Genomic DNA, 14941 nt, shown 5'->3' with positions numbered 1-14941 from the left:
GGAATTAAATATAAGAGTCACAATGCCGACTTAAGTACAGGAAGACTGAGTCTTCCTACTGTCTATAATTTGAGCGTCTCCTGTGTCACCAGATTTATATTCCGATGCACCTCTGCAGGTATACTATATCCCTTCGACATTCCCATTGACGATGAAACACAGAAAATGCATCGGAATTACACAATGTCGACATAAGTACAGGAAGAGTGTGTCTTTCTATTGTCTATGCTTTGAGCGTTTCCTGTGTCACCAGTTTGACATTCCGATGCACCTCTGCTGGTTTACTGTATCCGTTGGACCTTCCATTGACGATGAAACACAGACATTGCATCGGAATTAAATACAAGAGACACAACGACGACTTAAGTACAAGAAAACAGAGTCTTCTTACGGTCTATGATTTGAGCGTTTCCTGTGTCACCAGTTTTACATTCCAATGCACCTCCGCAGGTTTACTGTATAACTTGGACCTTCCCATTGACGAATAAACACAAAAATTGCATCGGAATTAAATATAAGAGACACAACGCCAACTTAAGTACCAGAAAACTGAGTCTTCTTAAGGTCTACGTTTTGAGCGTTTCCCGTGTCACCAGTTTTACATTCCGATCCACCTCTGCAGGTTTACTGTATCCATTGGACCTTCCCATTGATGATGAAACACAGAAATTGCATCGGAATTAAATACACTCTTGGAAATTGAAATAAGAACACCGTGAATTCATTGTCCCAGGAAGGGGAAACTTTATTGACACATTCCTGGGGTCAGATACATCACATGATCACACTGACAGAACCACAGGCACATAGACACAGGCAACAGAGCATGCACAATGTCGGCACTAGTACAGTGTATATCCACCTTTCGCAGCAATGCAGGCTGCTATTCTCCCATGGAGACGATCGTAGAGATGCTGGATGTAGTCCTGTGGAACGGCTTGCCATGCCATTTCCACCTGGCGCCTCAGTTGGACCAGCGTTCGTGCTGGATGTGCAGACCGCGTGAGACGACGCTTCATCCAGTCCCAAACATGCTCAATGGGGGACAGATCCGGAGATCTTGCTGGCCAGGGTAGTTGACTTACACCTTCTAGAGCACGTTGGGTGGCACGGGATACGTGCGGACGTGCATTGTCCTGTTGGAACATCAAGTTCCCTGGCCGGTCTAGGAATGGTAGAACGATGGGTTCGATGACGGTTTGGATGTACCGTGCAGTATTCAGTGTCCCCTCGACGATCACCAGTGGTGTACGTCCAGTGTAGGAGATCGCTCCCCACACCATGATGCCGGGTGTTGGCCCTGTGTGCCTCGGTCGTATGCAGTCCTGATTGTGGCGCTCACCTGCACGGCGCTAAACACGCATACGACCATCATTGGCACCAAGGCAGAAGCGACTCTCATCGCTGAAGACGACACGTCTCCATTCGTCCCTCCATTCACGCCTGTCGCGACACCACTGGAGGCGGGCTGCACGATGTTGGGGCGTGAGCGGAAGACGGCCTAACGGTGTGCGGGACCGTAGCCCAGCTTCATGGAGACGGTTGCGAATGGTCCTCGCCGATACCCCAGGAGCAACAGTGTCCCTAATTTGCTGGGAAGTGGCGGTGCGGTCCCCTACGGCACTGCGTAGGATCCTACGGTCTTGGCGTGCATCCGTGCGTCGCTGCGGTCCGGTCCCAGGTCGACGGGCACGTGCACCTTCCGCCGACCACTGGCGACAACATCGATGTACTGTGGAGACCTCACGCCCCACGTGTTGAGCAATTCGGCGGTACGTCCACCCAGCCTCCCGCATGCCCACTATACGCCCTCGCTCAAAGTCTGTCAACTGCACATACGGTTCACGTCCACGCTGTCGCGGCATGCTACCAGTGTTAAAGACTGCGATGGAGCTCCGTATGCCACGGCAAACTGGCTGACACTGACGGCGGCGGTGCACAAATGCTGCGCAGATAGCGCCATTCGACGGCCAACACCGCGGTTCCTGGTGTGTCCGCTGTGCCGTGCGTGTGATCATTGCTTGTACAGCCCTCTCGCAGTGTCCGGAGCAAGTATGGTGGGTCTAACACACCGGTGTCAATGTGTTCTTTTTTCCATTTCCAGGACTGTATAAGAGACACCATGCCGACATAAGTATAGGAAGACTGAGTCTTCCTACTGTCTATGCTTTGAGCGTGTCCTGTGTCAACAGTTTTACATTCCGATGCACCTCTGCAGGTTTACTGTATCCCTTGGACCTTCCCATTGGCGATGAAACACAGAAATGGCATCGGAATTAAATATAAGAGACACAATGCCGACTGAAGTACAGGAAGACTGAGTCTTCCTACTGTCTATGTTTTGAGTGTTTCCTGTGTCCCCAGTTTTACATTCCGATGCACCTCTGTAGGTTTACTGTATCCCTTGGACCTTCACAGTGACGATGAAACACAGAAACTGCATCGGAATTAAATATAAAAGACACAATGCCGACTTAAGTACACGAAAACTGAGTCATCTTAGGGTCTATGTTATGAGCGCTTCCTGTGTCACCAGTCTTACATTCCGATGCACCTCTGCAGGGTTACTGTATCCCTTGGACCTTCCCAGTGTCGATGAAACATAGAAATTGCATGGGAATTAAATATAAGAGAAACAATGCCGACTTCGGTACAGGAAGACTGAGTCTTCCTACTGTCTACGTTTTGAGCATTTCCTGTGTCATCAGTTTTACATTTTGATGCACCTCTGCAGGTTTACTGTATCCCTTGGATCTTCCATTGACGATGAAACACAGAAATTGCATCGGAATTAAATATAAGAGACACCATGCTGACTTAAGTAAAGGAAGACTGAGTCTTCCTACTGTCTATGTTTTGAGCCTTTCCTGTGTCACCAGTATTACATTCCGATGCACCTCTGCAGGTCTACTGTATCCTTTGGACCTTCCCATTGACGATGACGCACAGAAATTGCATCGGAAATAAATATAAGAGACACAACGCCGACTTAAGTACAAGAAAACTGAGTCTTCTTACGGTCTATGTTTTGAGCGTTTTCTGTGTCACCAGTTTTACATTCCGAAGCACCTCTGCAGGTTTTCTGTATCCATTGGCCCTTCCCATTGACGATAAAACACAGAAATTGCATCGGAATTAAATATAAGAGACACAACGCCGACTTAAGAAAAGGAAGACTGAGCCTTCCTAATGTCTATGATTTAAGCGTGTCCTGTATCACCAGCTTTACATTCCGATGCACCTCTGCAGGTTTACTGTATCCCTTGGACCATCCCATTTGCGATGAAACACAGGAATGGCATCGGAATTAAATATAAGAGACACAATGCCGACTGAAGTACAGGAAGACTGAGTCTTCCTACTGTCTATGTTTTGAGCGTTTCCTGTGTCACCAGTTTTACATTCCGATGCACCTCTGTGGGGGTTACTGTAGCCCTTGGACCTTCCCATTGACGATGAAACACAGATATTGCATCGGAATTAAATATAAGAGACACAAGGCCGACTTAAGTAAAAGAAAACTGTGTCATCTTACGGTGTATGATTTGAGCGTTTCCTTTGTCACCAGTTTTATATTCCGATGCACCTCTGCAGGTATACTGTTTCCCTTCGACGTTCCCATTGACGATGAAACACAGAAATTACTTCGGAATTAAATATAAGACACACAATGTCGACATAAGTACAGGAAGGGTGTGTCTTTCTATTTTCTATGTTTTGTGCGTTTCCTGTGTCACCAGTTTTACATTCCGATGCACCTCTGTGGGGGTTACTGTATCCATTGGACCTTCCCTTTGACGATGAAACACAGAAATTGCATCGGAATTATATATAAGAGACACAACGCCGACTTAAGTAAAAGAAAACTGTGTCATCTTACGGTGTATGATTTGAGCGTTTCCTTTGTCACCAGTTTTACATTCCAATGCATTTCTGCAGGTTCACTGTATCCCTTGGACCTTCCCATTGACGATGAAACACAGAAGGTACATCGGAATTAAGTATAAGAGACACAACGACGACTTAAGTACAAGAAAACTGAGTCTTCTTACGGTCTATGATTTGAGCGTTTCCTGTGTCACCAGTTTTACATTCCAATACACCTCTGCAGGTTTACTGTATCGCTTGCACCTTCCCATTGACATTGAAACACAGAAATTACATCGTAAGTAAATATAATAGACACAATGCCGACATAAGTACAGGAAGACTGAGTCTTCCTACTGTCTATTTTTTGAGCGTCTCCTGTGTCACCAGAATTATATTCCGATGCACCTCTGCAGGTATACTATTTCCCTTCGACTTTCCCATTGACGATAAAACACAGAAATGGCATCGGAATTACACAATGTCGACATAAGTACAGGAAGAGTGTGTCTTTCTATTGTCTATGTTTTGAGCGTTTCCTTTGTCACCAGTTTTACATTCCGATGCACCTCTGCTGGTTTACTGTATCCGTAGGACCTTCCATTGACGATGAAACACAGACATTGCATCGGAATTAAATATAAGAGACACAACGCCGACTTAAGTACAAGAAAACTGAGTCTTCTTACGGTCTATGATTTGAGCGTTTCCTGTGTCACCAGTTTTACATTCCAATGCACCTCTGCAGGTTTACTGTATCCATTGGACCTTCCCATTCATGATGAAACACAGAAATTGCGTCGGAATTAAATATAAGAGACACCATGCCGACATAAGTATAGGGAGACTGAGTCTTCCTACTGTCTATGTTTTGAGCGTGTCCTGTGTCAACAGTTTTACATTCCGATGCACCTCTGCATGTTTACTGTATCTCTTGGACCTTCACAGTGACGATGAAACACAGAAATTGCATCGGAATTGAATATAAGAGACACAATGTCGACTTAAGTACAGGAAGACTGAGTCTTCCTACTCTCTATGCTTTGAGCGTCTCCTGTGTCACCTGTTTTACATTCCGATGCACCTCTGCAGGTATACTGTTTCCCTTCGACTTTCCCATTGACGATGAAACACAGAAATTGCATCGGAATTAAATAGAAGAGGCACAACGACGACTTAAGTACAAGAAAACTGATTCTTCTTACGGTCTATGATTTGAGCGTTTCCTGTGTCACCAGTTTTACATTTCAATGCACCTCTGCAGGTTTACTGTATCCCCTGGACCTTCATATTGACGCAAAAACATAGAAATTGCATCGGAATTAAATATAAGAGGCACAACGCCGACTTAAGTACCAGAAAACTGAGTCTTCTTAAGGTCTATGTTTTGAGCGTTTTCTGTGTCACCAGTTTTACATTCCGATGCACCTCTGCAGGTTTACTGTATCCTTTGGACCTTCCCATTGACGCAAAGATACAGAAATTGCATCGGAATTAAATATAAGAGGTACAACGCCGACTTAAGTACCAGAAAACTGAGTCTTCTTAAGGTCTATGTTTTGAGCGTTTTCTGTGTCACCAGTTTTACATTCAGATGCACCTCTGCTGGTTTACTGTATCTATTGGAGCTTCCATTGACGATGAAACACAGAAATAGCATCGGAATTAAATATAAGAGACACAATGTCGACTTCAGTACAGGGAGAGTGTGTCTTCCTACTGTCTATGTTTTGAGCGTTTCCTGTGTCACCAGTTTTACATTCCGATGCACCTCTGCAGGGTTACTGTATCCCTTGGACCTTCCCATTGACGATGAAACACAGAAATTGCATCGGAATTAAATAGAAGAGACACAACGACGACTTAAGTACAAGAAAACTGAGTCTTCTTACGGACTATGTTTTGAGCGTTTCCAGTGTCACCAGTTTTACATTCCGATGCCCCTACGCAGGTTTACTGTGTCCCTTGCACCTTCCCAATGGCGATGAAACACAGAAATTGCATCGGAATTAAATATAAGAGACACAATGACGTATTAAGTACAGGAAGACTGAGTCTTCCTGCTGTCTATGTTCTGAGCGTCTCCTGTGTCACCAGATTTATATTCCGATGCACCTCTGCAGGTATACTATTTCCCTTCGACTTTCCCATTGACGATAAAACACAGAAATGGCATCGGAATTACACAATGTCGACATAAGTACAGGAAGAGTGTGTCTTCCTATTGTCTATGTTTTGAGCGTTTCCTTTGTCACCAGTTTTACATTCCGATGCACCTCTGCTGGTTTACTGTATCCGTTGGACCTTCCATTGACGATGAAACACAGACATTGCATCGGAATTAAATATAAGAGACACAACGCCGACTTAAGTACAAGAAAACTGAGTCTTCTTACGGTCTATGATTTGAGCGTTTCCTGTGTCACCAGTTTTACATTCCAATGCACCTCTGCAGGTTTACTGTATCCATTGGACCTTCCCATTCATGATGAAACACAGAAATTGCGTCGGAATTAAATATAAGAGACACCATGCCGACATAAGTATAGGGAGACTGAGTCTTCCTACTGTCTATGTTTTGAGCGTGTCCTGTGTCAACAGTTTTACATTCCGATGCACCTCTGCATGTTTACTGTATCTCTTGGACCTTCACAGTGACGATGAAACACAGAAATTGCATCGGAATTGAATATAAGAGACACAATGCCGACTTAAGTACAGGAAGACTGTGTCTTCCTACTCTCTATGCTTTGAGCGTCTCCTGTGTCACCAGTTTTACATTCCGATGCACCTCTGCAGGTATACTGTTTCCCTTCGACTTTCCCATTGACGATGAAACACAGAAATTGCATCGGAATTAAATAGAAGAGGCACAACGACGACTTAAGTACAAGAAAACTGATTCTTCTTACGGTCTATGATTTGAGCGTTTCCTGTGTCACCAGTTTTACATTCCAATGCACCTCTGCAGGTTTACTGTATCCCCTGGACCTTCCCATTGACGCAAAAACATAGAAATTGCATCGGAATTAAATATAAGAGGCACAACGCCGACTTAAGTACCAGAAAACTGAGTCTTCTTAAGGTCTATGTTTTGAGCGTTTTCTGTGTCACCAGTTTTACATTCCGATGCACCTCTGCAGGTTTACTGTATCCCCTGGACCTTCCCATTGACGCAAAGATACAGAAATTGCATCGGAATTAAATATAAGAGGTACAACGCCGACTTAAGTACCAGAAAACTGAGTCTTCTTAAGGTCCATGTTTTGAGCGTTTTCTGTGTCACCAGTTTTACATTCCGATGCACCTCTGCTGGTTTACTGTATCTATTGGAGCTTCCATTGACGATGAAACACAGAAATAGCATCGGAATTAAATATAAGAGACACAATGTCGACTTAAGTACAGGGAGAGTGTGTCTTCCTACTGTCTATGTTTTGAGCGTTTCCTGTGTCACCAGCTTTACATTCTGATGCACCTCTGCAGGTTTACTGTATCCCTTGCCCCTTCACAGTAACGATGAAACACAGAAATTGCATCGGAATTAAATATAAAAGACACAATGCCGACTTAAGTACAAGAAAACCTGAGTCTTCGTAGGGTCTATGCTATGAGCGCTTCCTGTGTCACCAGTTTTACATTCCGATGCACCTCTGCAGGGTTACTGTATCCCTTGGACCTTCCCATTGACGATGTAACACAGAAATTGCATCAGAATTAAATATAAGAGACACAATGACGTCTTAAGAACAGGAAGATTGAGTCTTCCTACTGTCTATGTTTTGAGCGTTTCCTGTGTCACCAGTTTTACATTCCGATGCACCTCTGCATGTTTACTGTATCCCTTGGACCTTCACAGTGACGATGAAACACAGAAATTGCATCGGAATTAAATATAAGAGACACAATGCCGACTTAAGTACAGGAAGACTGAGTCTTCCTACTGTCTATGTTTTGGGCGTCTCCTGTGTCACCAGTTTTAAATTCCGATGCACCTCTGCAGGTATACTGTTTCCCTTCGACTTTCCCATTGACGATGAAACACAGAAATCGCATCGGAATTAAATATAAGAGACACAATGCCGACTTAAGTACAGGAACATTGAGTCTTCCTACTGTCTATGTTTTGAGCGTTTACAGTGTCACAAGTTTTACATTCCCATGCGACTCTGCAGGTTTACTCTATCCATTGGACCTTCCCATTGACGATGAAAGACAGAACTTACATCGGAATTAAGTATAAGAGACACAACGACGACTTAAGTACAAGAAAACTGAGTCTTCTTACGGTCTATGTTTTGAGCGTTTCCAGTGTCACCAGTTTTACATTCAGATACCCCTACGCAGGTTTACTGTGTCCCTTGGACCTTCCCAATGGCGATGAAACACTGAAATTGCATCTGAATTAAATATAAGAGACACAATGACGTCTTAAGTACAGGAAGACTGAGTCTTCCTACTGTCTATGTTTTGAGCGTTTCCTGTGTCACCAGTTTTGCATTCCGATGCACTTCTGCATGTTTACTGTATCCCTGGAACATTCACAGTGACGATGAAACACAGAAATTGCATCGGAATTAAATATAAGAGTCACAATGCCGACTTAAGTACAGGAAGACTGAGTCTTCCTACTGTCTATAACTTGAGCGTCTCCTGTGTCACCAGATTTATATTCCGATGCACCTCTGCAGGTATACTATTTCCCTTCGACTTTCCCATTGACGATGAAACACAGAAAATGCATCGGAATTACACAATGTCGACATAAGTACAGGAAGAGTGTGTCTTTCTATTGTCTATGTTTTGAGCGTTTCCTGTGTCACCAGTTTGACATTCCGATGCACCTCTGCAGGTTTACTGTATCCGTTGGACCTTCCATTGACGATGAAACACAGACATTGCATCGGAATTAAATATAAGAGACACAACGCCGACTTAAGTACAAGAAAACTGAGTCTTCTTACGGTCTATGATTTGAGCGTTTCCTGTGTCACCAGTTTTACATTCCAATGCACCTCTGCAGGTTTACTGTATCCCTTGGACCTTCCCATTGACGAAAAAACACAAAAATTGCATCGGAATTAAATATAAGAGACACAACGCCGACTTAAGTACCAGAAAACTGAGTCTTCTTAAAATCTATGTTTTGAGCGTTTCCCGTGTCACCAGTTTTACATTCCGATCCACCTCTGCAGGTTTACTGTATCCATTGGACCTTCCCATTGATGATGAATCACAGAAATTGCATCGGAATTAAATATAAAAGACACCATTCCGACATAAGTATAGGAAGACTGAGTCTTCCTACTGTCTATGTTTTGAGCGTCTCCTGTGTCAACAGTTTTACATTCCGATGCACCTCTGCAGGTTTACTGTATCCCCTGGACCTTCCCATTGGCGATAAAACACAGAAATGGCATCGGAATTAAATATAAGAGACACAATGCCGACTGAAGTACAGGAAGACTGAGTCTTTCTACTGTCTATGTTTTGAGCGTTTCCTGTGTCACCAGTTTTACATTCCGATGCGCCTCTGCAGGTTTACTGTATCCCTTGGACCTTCACAGCGACGATGAAACACAGAAATTGCATCGGAATTTAATATAAGAGACACAACGCCGACTTAAGTACAAGAAAACTGAGTCTTCTTACGGTCTATGTTTTGAGCGTATCCAGTGTCACCAGTTTTAAATTCCGATGCACCTCTGCAGGTTTACTGCGTCCCTTGAATATTTCCATTGGCGATGAAACACAGAAATTGCATCGGAATTAAATATAAGAGACACAATGTCGTCTTAAGTACAGGAAGACTGAGTCTTCCTACTGTCTATGTTTTGAGCGTTTCCTGTGTCACCAGTTTTACATTCCAATGCACCTCTGCATGTTTACTGTATCTCTTGGACCTTCACAGTGACGATGAAACACAGAAATTGCTTCGGAATTGAATATAAGAGACACTATGCCGACTTAAGTACAGGAAGACTGAGTCTTCCTACTCTCTATGCTTTGAGCGTCTCCTGTGTCACCAGTTTTACATTCCGATGCTCCTCTGCAGGTATACTGTTTCCCTTCGACTTTCCCATTGACGGTGAAACACAGAAATTGCAATCGGAATTAAATAGAAGAGGCACAACGACCACTTAAGTACAAGAAAACTGAGTCTTCTTACGGTCTATGATTTGAGCGTTTCCTGTGTCACCAGTTTTACATTCCAATGCACCTCCGCAGATTTACTGTATAACTTGGACCTTCCCATTGACGAAAAAACACAAAAATTGCATCGGCATTAAATATAAGAGACACAACGCCGACTTAAGTACCAGAAAACTGAGTCTTCTTAAGGTCTATGTTTTGAGCGTTTTCCGTGTCACCAGTGTTACATTCCGATCCACATCTGCAGATTTACTGTATCCATTGGACCCTCCCATTGATGATGAAACACAGAAATTGCATCGGAATTAAATATAAGAGACACCATGGCGACATAAGTATAGGAAGACTGAGTCTTCCTACTGTCTATGTTTTGAGCGTGTCCTGTGTCAACAGTTTTTCATTCCGATGCACCTCTGCAGGTATACTGTGTCCCTTGGACCTTCCCATTGGCGATGAAACACAGAAATGGCATCGGAATTAAATATAAGAGACACAATGCCGACTTAAGAACAGGAAGGCTGAGTCTTCCTACTGTATACGTTTTGAGCATTTCCTGTGTCATCAGTTTTACAATTTGATGCACCTCTACAGGTTTACTGTATCCCTTGGATCTTCACAGTGATGGAGAAACACAGAAATTGAATCGGAATTAAATATAAGAGACACAATGCCGACTTAAGTACAAGAAAACTGAGTCTTCTTACGCTCTATGATTTGAACGCTTCCTGTGTCACCAGTTTTACATTCCGATGCACCTCTGCAGGTTTACTGTATCCATTGGACGTTCCCATTGACGATGAAACACAGAAATAGCATCGGAATTAAATATAAGAGACACAATGCCGACTTAAGAACATGAAGGCTGAGTCTTCCTACTGTCTATATTTTGAGCGTGTCCTGTGTCACTAGATTTACATTCCGATGCACCTCTGCAGGTTTACTGTATGCCTTGGATCTTCCCATTGACGATGAAACACAGTTATTGCATCGGAATTAGATATAAGAGACACAATGCCGACTTAAGTACAGGAACATTGAGTCTTCCTACTGTCTATGTTTTGAGCGTTTACAGTGTCACAAGTTTTACATTCCCATGCGACTCTGCAGGTTTACTGTATCCCTTGGACCTTCCCATTGGTGATGAAACACAGAAATGGCGTCGGAATTAAATATAAGAGACACAATGCCGACTTAAGAACAGGAAGGCTGAGTCTTCCTACTGTCTACGTTTTGAGCATTTCCTGTGTCATCAGTTTTACATTTTGATGCACCTCTGCAGGTTTACTGTATCCCTTGGATCTTCACAGTGATGGTGAAACACAGAAATTGCATCGGTATGAAATATAAGAGACACAATGCCGACTTAAGTACAAGAAAACTGAGTCTTCTTACGCTCTATGATTTGAACGCATCCCGTGTCACCAGTTTTACATTCCGATGCACCTCTGCAGGTTTACTGTATCCATTGGACGTTCCCATTGACGATGAAAGACAGAAATAGCATCGGAATTAAATATAAGATACACAATGCCGACATAAGAAAAGGAAGGCTGAGTCTTCCTACTGTCTATGTTTTGAGCGATTCCTGTGTCACTAGTTTTACATTCCGATGCACTTCTGCAGGTTTACTGTATGCCTTGGATCTTCCCATTGACGATGAAACACAGAGATTGCATCGGAATTAAATATAAGAGACACAATGCCGACTTAAGTACAGGAACATTGAGTCTTCCTACTGTCTATGTTTTGAGCGTTTACAGTGTCACTAGTTTTACATTCCGATGCACCTCTGCAGGGTTACTGTATCCCTTGGACCTTCCCATTGACGATGTAACACAGAAATTGCATCAGAATTAAATATAAGAGACACAATGACGTCTTAAGTACAGGAAGACTGAGTCTTCCTACTGTCTATGTTTTGAGCGTTTCCTGTGTCACCAGTTTTACATTCCGATGCACCTCTGCAGGTTTACTGTATCCCTTGGATCTTCACAGTGATGGTGAAACACAGAAATTGCATCGGTATAAAATATAAGAGACACAATGCCGAGTTAAGTACAAGAAAACTGAGTCTTCTTAGGCTCTATGATTTGAACGCTTCCTGTGTCACCAGTTTTACATTCCGATGCACCTCTGCAGGTTTACTGTATCCATTGGAGCTTCCATTGACGATGAAACACAGAAATTGCATCGGAATTACATATAAGAGACACAACGCTGACTTAAGTACCAGAAAACTGAGTCTTCTTAAGGTCTATGTTTTGAGCGTTTCCCGTGTCACCAGTGTTACATTCCGATCCACCTCTGCAGGTTTACTGTATCCATTGGACCCTCCCATTGATGATGAAACACAGAAATTGCATCGGAATTAAATATAAGAGACACCATGCCGACATAAGAATAGGAAGACTGAGTCTTCCTACTGTCTATGTTTTGAGCGTTTCCTGTGTCACTAGTTTTACATTCCGATGCACCTCTGCAGGTTTACTGTATCCCTTGGACCTTCCCATTGGTGATGAAACACAGAAATGGCGTCGGAATTAAATATAAGAGACACAATGCCGACTTAAGAACAGGAAGGCTGAGTCTTCCTACTGTCTACGTTTTGAGCATTTCCTGTGTCATCAGTTTTACATTTTGATGCACCTCTGCAGGTTTACTGTATCCCTTGGATCTTCACAGTGATGGTGAAACACAGAAATTGCATCGGTATGAAATATAAGAGACACAATGCCAACTTACGTACAAGAAAACTGAGTCTTCTTACGCTCTATGATTTGAACGCATCCCGTGTCACCAGTTTTACATTCCGATGCACCTCTGCAGGTTTACTGTATCCATTGGACGTTCCCATTGACGATGAAAGACAGAAATAGCATCGGAATTAAATATAAGATACACAATGCCGACATAAGAAGAGGAAGGCTGAGTCTTCCTACTGTCTATGTTTTGAGCGATTCCTGTGTCACTAGTTTTACATTCCGATGCACTTCTGCAGGTTTACTGTATGCCTTGGATCTTCCCATTGACGATGAAACACAGAGATTGCATCGGAATTAAATATAAGAGACACAATGCCGACTTAAGTACAGGAACATTGAGTCTTCCTACTGTCTATGTTTTGAGCGTTTACAGTGTCACAAGTTTTACATTCCCATGCGACTCTGCAGGTTTACTCTATCCATTGGACCTTCCCATTGACGATGAAACACAGAACTTACATCGGAATTAAGTATAAGAGACACAACGACGACTTAAGTACAAGAAAACTGAGTCTTCTTAAGGTCTATGTTTTGAGCGTTTTCTGTGTCACTAGTTTTACATTCCGATGCACCTCTGCAGGGTTACTGTATCCCTTGGACCTTCCCATTGACGATGTAACACAGAAATTGCATCAGAATTAAATATAAGAGACACAATGACGTCTGAAGTACAGGAAGACTGAGTCTTCCTACTGTCTATGTTTTGAGCGTTTCCTGTGTCACCAGTTTTACATTCCGATGCACCTCGGCAGGTTTACTGTATCCCTTGGATCTTCACAGTGATGGTGAAACACAGAAATTGCATCGGTATTAAATATAAGAGACACAATGCCGACTTAAGTACAAGAAAACTGAGTCTTCTTAGGCTCTATGATTTGAACGCTTCCTGTGTCACCAGTTTTACATTCCGATGCACCTCTGCAGGTTTACTGTATCCATTGGAGCTTCCATTGACGATGAAACACAGAAATTGCATCGGAATTAAATATAAGAGACACAACGCTGACTTAAGTACCAGAAAACTGAGTCTTCTTAAGGTCTATGTTTTGAGCGTTTCCCGTGTCACCAGTGTTACATTCCGATCCACCTCTGCAGGTTTACTGTATCCATTGGACCCTCCCATTGATGATGAAACACAGAAATTGCATCGGAATTAAATATAAGAGACACCATGCCGACTAAGAATAGGAAGACTGAGTCTTCCTACTGTCTATGTTTTGAGCGTTTCCTGTGTCACTAGTTTTACATTCCGATGCACCTCTGCAGGTTTACTGTATCCCTTGGACCTTCCCATTGGTGATGAAACACAGAAATGGCGTCGGAATTAAATATAAGAGACACAATGCCGACTTTAGAACAGGAAGGCTGAGTCTTCCTACTGTCTACGTTTTGAGCATTTCCTGTGTCATCAGTTTTACATTTTGATGCACCTCTGCAGGTTTACTGTATCCCTTGGATCTTCACAGTGATGGTGAAACACAGAAATTGCATCGGTATGAAATATAAGAGACACAATGCCGACTTAAGAAGAGGAAGGCTGAGTCTTCCTACTGTCTATGTTTTGAGCGATTACTGTGTCACTAGTTTTACATTCCGATGCACTTCTGCAGGTTTACTGTATGCCTTGGATCTTCCCATTGACGATGAAACACAGAAATTGCATCGGAATTAAATATAAGAGACACAATGCCGACTTAAGTACAGGAACATTGAGTCTTCCTACTGTCTGTGTTTTGAGCGTTTACAGTGTCACAAGTTTTACATTCCCATGCGACTCTGCAGGTTTACTCTATCCATTGGACCTTCCCATTGACGATGAAACACAGAACTTACATCGGAATTAAGTATAAGAGACACAACGACGACTTAACTACAAGAAAACTGAGTCTTCTTACGGTCTATGTTTTGAGCGTTTCCTGTGTCACCAGTATTACATTCCGATGCACTTCTGCATGTTTACTGTATCCCTTGAACATTCACAGTGACGATGAAACACAGAAATTGCATCGGAATTAAATATAAGAGTCACAATGCCGACTTAAGTACAGGAAGACTGAGTCTTCCTACTGTCTATAATTTGAGCGTCTCCTGTGTCACCAGATTTATATTCCGATGCACCTCTGCAGGTATACTATTTCCCTTCGACTTTCCCATTGACG

The sequence above is a fragment of the Schistocerca nitens genome, chromosome 6, assembly GCF_023898315.1.
Source record: "Schistocerca nitens isolate TAMUIC-IGC-003100 chromosome 6, iqSchNite1.1, whole genome shotgun sequence".
Taxonomy (NCBI): Eukaryota; Metazoa; Arthropoda; class Insecta; order Orthoptera; family Acrididae; genus Schistocerca; species Schistocerca nitens.
The sequence above is the reverse complement of the archived record's forward strand: the minus strand, read 5'-3'. Positions refer to the sequence as shown.